Below are 6,200 nucleotides of genomic sequence, written 5' to 3' on the forward strand. Positions count from 1 at the left end.
TAACTAAACACAGCATGAAACCTGCTGTGGATCCTGTATGTGAGCGTACATAAACACATACCTATACGTTCAACAAACACTTTAAAAAAATGTCAGCGTGCATAAAGTTGAATAGGTTTTAGGTTTATGCACTATGATGTGAACAGCCTCTAATGTTGTACACATTACATTTTCCCCTTATATCCAGGGTATATATTAGCATCTCATCAGAAAGGTGTACAGACATATACACTGGCGTATTGGCGTCAGCCCCAGTGGCATTACTGGCTTAAGAAAATGAAAGGGTGACTATGTGAGGCCATATCACGCAGAATACAAACACTTCTGAGTACCACAAAGTAAATGTACATGTGAGAAATGGTCTGAACACAGACACTAGGCGCCTACACTTTGGCTATACACTGCAAAATACATCGGAAACCTTTTATACACTCAGAACATAATGGGAAAACATGATGTGAACAGCTTCTTAAATTATCTGATCTGTAGCAGGGTATTACTGAACAATACCCACATGCCTTTTAGTTTCTCATACATATACTTTTTTTTTTATTCTGCAAATGCCAACCTTAACTATGGAGGCCATGGATGGCACAGGTTCTACCAGACGTACGTGTGTGTGTGTGTGTGTGTGGGGGGGTAAACGAACTATACGTTAAAACATACCTGTCCTCTGCTTTTTAAAGCCTAGACAAGGGTTATCAAACTCAGGTCCTCCAGCTGTTTCAAAACTACAATTCCCATCATGCCTGGACAGCCTGGAAAGTTTTAGCTATTAGGGCATGATAGGAATTGTAGTTGTGTAACAGCTGGAGGGCCTATGTTCGATACCTGTCGCCTAGCCTAAAAGCGGTGTGCAAAGTTTATTACAATCCAGTGCTCCAGAGCTGAAATATTGGCATTAGAATTAATATGCAGATCAAAGCGAACCAATCAGCCCAATCGGGCTGATATGGTTCCCTGAACTGCTGCATACAGCTACTGCAGTAGCCGGGGCACTCACCGGCCACGGCTGCAGCAGGAGCTGTATATCCGGAAAAAAAAAGGACTTTAATCCCCCGGGCGCATGACAGGCAGCGGCGGGGAAGTAGTCATCTGGGCAGCTGCCCGCCCGTATCTAGTCACCGCGCTTTGCCTTTCAGCACGCTCGGAGGGGATGATTGACAGGCAGAGAGGCCAGTAAAGGACCTCTCTGCCTGTCATTCATCCACTCCAAGCGCACTGACAGGCAGAGCACGGTGACTACACACAGGTGGGAAGCCGCCCCGATTGACTACTTCCCCGCCACTGCCTGTCACGCGCCCAGAGGATTAAAGTCCTTTTTTCGGGTATACAGCTCCTGCTACAGACAGTACATCCTGCGGCTTCTGCAGGAGCTGTATACAGCGGTTCAGGGAACCATATCAGCCCGATTGGGCTGATTGGTTTCCTTTAAGGGATAAAGCCCACAGGGTGTTCCCCTGGGCTGCAAAAGCCCAACACAGGTCAGCCCCCTCTTTCTAAACTAACGCCCCCGGTGGCCCACTAGTATACATCTAAACAGACTAGACTGACAGGTTGAAAGCCTGTACTGTGAGCCCAGCCCTGTCACATCAGGAGGGCACATTCTCTGATCCGCTCTTCTCCAAGAGATATTAAACTGATCCTTGCTTGTGTGCTTTGCCCAGTGCGCTCACTGCCCTCTATTAATGATCTGTACAAACACAGATCACAGTTTGATGTCACAGGAAAGACCAGATCATGCACCTAAAGTGTCCTCACAAGTAGTTGGGCAGGGCTGAAAGCAAAAGCTTCTGTCTGTCAGTCCAGTCTGTGGGCGTATACTGGCGGGACTGGGGGAGTGGATTTAAAAGGAATCTGTCAGCATGCGGCCCAGACCTGAGGCGCTGACAGTGTAGTATAGGTGTGCGTCCCCTTGTGTGTATGGTCCCTGTTTAGAAAGCCTCCATAGATTTTTAACAAACACTCTAACCAAGTGTCAAAGAGGAGTAGTGGCATGGCTTGTGCCCCAATTCAGCACGCCTCACCACTACTTCCTCCACCCCATATTCATGTATATTAACCCATTAGCCTGCCTTCTGCACCCCTTTGCCGTCATTTAGTTGCACACACGTGCTGTTGCTGGCAAGGGCCGGGCGCAAATTTTCTAAACAGGGACCATGCACACAAGGGGACACACACTGATACTACACTGTCAGAACCTCAGGTCAGGTCCGGTCCGGTCGCTGACAAATTCACTTTAATTTAAAGGGGCTGAACTGGGTTGGGCTTTTGCAGCCCTGGGGGAGCCCTTTGGGTTTATCCTCTAATCTGCATATTATTTCTAATATATTTTTATCTGGTTGCTAGAGAACTGGATTGAAGTGGCATCTATAGATTCAGGGTAAGAAGCACTATGGTACACTGCCTATAGTTTAGGTGTTAAAATGCTGCTGATAGGTTCACTTTAATGTAACCAGGCTGTAATTTTCACACTACATTTGTGCTCTACAACAGGTATACAGTGGTACCTTGGTTTAAGAGTAACTTGGTTTAAGAGCGTTTTGGTTTAAGAGCTCACAGTTTTTCAAAATTGTGACTTGGTTTAAGAGCATTGCTTTGGTTTAAGAGCTCCCTGTACTGAGTGGAAGGGCGAGTTGGGGAGGGTCATGGTCTGCATAGTGAGGTCTACAGCACTGTACTCTGACCCAGGAAGTCTCCCTCACCTTCTAAATCATAGCAGATCCACTTCAGGCTGGGGCTTGTATCAGAGGACGGGACTGTGGAGGTAATCTCTCCATAGCTGTAACCCCTCTCTCCCCAGACAGAGAGTGCTGCATGTACGTGCCCACATCTGCCCTGCTCACTCCTTCATGCTCCCTGCAGTCTCTGTCAGCCCTTGTGTTTCCCATCCTCTCCATTACTGTACAGTAACTTATAATATGACATACTCATCTGTTATAAATGTTTGTTTCATTTGCTTTACATGTTATTCAGAATGTAAAATCATTATTTTTGGGGTGTGGAACCAATTGTCTGCATGTCAGTGATTTCTTATAGGAATATTTGCTTTGGTTTAAGAGTGGATTTGGATTACAAACACGGTCCCGGAACAAATTATGCTCGTAATCCAAGGCACCACTGTATTCAAAACCATATACTTGAACAGATCTGAACAGGATACAGTAACACAGTTGGCATCCTTCTGATAGATCCGCTTCACAAGGAACAGAACTGACTGTGCAAACATACACCAGCATACTCAATCTGCTATTGTAAAAGAATACGGATTTGATGGTGCGGATCTGCAGCAGTTGTGATCTAAATAACTGAACAGGGCATCAAATCTGCTGCGGATCCTGCATGTGTGAATGCAACCTATAGAGGTATTCCAGGATGTGCGTGCCCCCCTGCACCAACATATAGAGAGAGGGTGACACAGACACAGTGTGACCACCGCCTGGCACCACCATATAGAGAGGGTGACACAGAGTGACCACCGCCTGGCACCACCATATAGAGAGAGGGTGACACAGACACAGCATGACCACCGCCTGGCACCACCATATAGAGAGGGTGGCACAGACACAGCGTGACCACCGCCTGGCACCACCATATAGAGAGGGTGGCACAGACACAGCGTGACCACCGCCTGGCACCACCATATAGAGAGGGTGGCACAGACACAGCGTGACCACCGCCTGGCACCACCATATAGAGAGGGTGGCACAGACACAGTGTGACCACCGCCTGGCACAGGACCACAGCGGGACCACCATATAGAGAGAGAGTGACACAGACACAGTGTGACCACCGCCTGGCACCGCCATATAGAGAGGGTGACAGACACAGTGTGACCACCGCCTGGCACCACCATATAGAGAGGGTGACACAGACACAGTGTGACCACCGCCTGGCACCACCATATAGAGAGGGTGGCACAGACACAGTGTGACCACCGCCTGGCACCACCATATAGAGAGGGTGGCACAGACACAGTGTGACCACCGCCTGGCACCACCATATAGAGAGGGTGACACAGACACAGTGTGACCACCGCCAGACACCACCATATAGAGAGGGTGGCACAGACACAGTGTGACCACCGCCAGACACCACCATATAGAGAAAGTGACACAGACACAGTGTGACCACCGCCTGGCACCACCATATAGAGAGGGTGACACAGACACAGTGTGACCACCGCCTGGCACCACCATATAGAGAGGGTGACACAGACACAGTGTGACCACCGCCAGACACCACCATATAGAGAGGGTGACACAGACACAGTGTGACCACCGCCTGGCACCACCATATAGAGAGGGTGACACAGACACAGTGTGACCACCGCCAGACACCACCATATAGAGAGGGTGACACAGACACAGTGTGACCACCGCCTGGCACCACCATATAGAGAGGGTGACACAGACACAGTGTGACCACTGCCTGGCACCACCATATAGAGAGGGTGACACAGACACAGTGTGACCACCGCCTGGCACCACCATATAGAGAGGGTGACACAGACACAGTGTGACCACCGCCTGGCACCACCATATAGAGAGGGTGACACAGACACAGTGTGACCACCGCCTGGCACCACCATATAGAGAGGGTGACACAGACACAGTGTGACCACCGCCAGACACCACCATATAGAGAGGGTGACACCGACACAGTGTGACCACCGCCTGGCACCATCATATAGAGAGGGTGGCACAGACACAGCGTGACCACCGCCTGGCACCGCCATATAGAGAGAGAGTGACACAGACACAGTGTGACCACCGCCTGGCACCACCATATAGAGAGGGTGACACAGACACAGTGTGACCACCGCCTGGCACCACCATATAGAGAGAGGGTGGCACAGACACAGTGTGACCACCGCCAGACACCACCATAACTCCTACCGATGCGAGCCCTCCGGTTGCAGCCATCCCTGTGTGCCCATCCTGCCCGGACCTGCTGTATAACTTCTGCCGCCATCCTGCCCTCACACACTTCACAAAGTCTCATCCATGCACACAGCATTAAAGTTCGGGCGTCCTCCTCCTCCCACAGCCCGCCCGCCCGGCGCCCTGTATAACAACATCCACTCGGAGTTTCCCCCCTCCACCTGCCCGGATACTTCCTCCAGGGCCCGTACCCCGAGCACTTCACATAACCCCAACAACTCACCGTGACTAGCCCCAACCCCAACGGAGCGGACGCCGCCTCCCCCGGGGTAGGGAGTCTCCGGTGCCCGGCCGCTCCGTCTCTCCGTTTTACCCCTGACAGAAGAAGCTGACGCCACCACCGGTCTCTCAGCTCTGCTGCTACGCAACCCACAGCCAAATCACGCCCATCTCTCCCGTGAGTGATGGATGACCTTATCCAATCACGGGGCAAGATTCTGAAGAGTAGGCGTGGACTTTGGCCTCCTTGACAAATAAGACAAAAGATGTGAAAAGAGGGGCGGGGAATAAGCCATGGAGGTGTCCTGAGAGAAGGGAGAACCTTTAACTCATTCCTGAGCCCGTGACGTAGCATGAACTCCCGGCCAATCAGAGCGTAGTTGCTAGTCAATTGTTTCTATACGTCACCGGCGCGTACACCCACAGAGTTCTAATTACGGCTCACTGTAAATTCTGGCCGCCATCTTGGTTCTTTCCATTCATGAGTAGCGGGGGGGTGCAGCCGTGTACCGGATGATGATTAGTGTCGCCCCTGTGCTGTGTGACGTGCCTCACAATTCCCACGTCATCCTTCACGTCAGCTCATTGTTCTGGTTGTCACCCTGTAGGTGTCAGGGATCTGAGAAGCCGCCGAGCTCATCACCTGCGGGTGCACACTGATCTGCCATAACATTAAGACTAGTGAGAGGTGATGGGGGGAATGGCCCTGACGGGCTTATTACTCAGGTACCTGCTGGGGGGACATGGTGGGCATCAGAGCGACCCTGGCAATGGCCAAGCTCTTATGGCTATAGAACTGGACTGGAGCAGCTGTAAGATGGCAGCTGGTGTGGGGGTCCCAGGTATCTGTAGCGGTTAGGCCATGTTCACACTATGTTAGAGGCTCTGGCTGGGGCTGCTGTCGCAGTTGCTGTTCATCACTAACAAATGGAGCCCATCAGTCTCCAGTGAGTTTAATGAAGTCCGTTGGGTTTTCTGCTTGCGCCCATTACTTGACAGTCAGCATACAGCTTTTTTGTTTGTTTATTACAGGCTATG

The 6,200-nt window shown here is 50.9% G+C and overlaps 1 protein-coding gene across 2 annotated transcripts in view; it reads right to left on the bottom strand.

The window, feature by feature from the left end:
- Nucleotides 1–5,319, bottom strand: part of RNF41 (ring finger protein 41) — a 33,865-nt gene extending 28,546 nt beyond the window's left edge. For both annotated transcript variants that reach the window (XM_069970038.1, XM_069970039.1), the window contains exon 1: nucleotides 5,167–5,319. The gene's annotated coding sequence lies outside the window, so the exon portion shown is untranslated. The remainder of the gene's footprint in view (nucleotides 1–5,166) is intronic.
- Nucleotides 5,320–6,200: the final 881 nt, after the last annotated feature.

This window comes from Dendropsophus ebraccatus, chromosome 5, assembly GCF_027789765.1.
Source record: "Dendropsophus ebraccatus isolate aDenEbr1 chromosome 5, aDenEbr1.pat, whole genome shotgun sequence".
Classification (NCBI taxonomy): domain Eukaryota; kingdom Metazoa; phylum Chordata; class Amphibia; order Anura; family Hylidae; genus Dendropsophus; species Dendropsophus ebraccatus.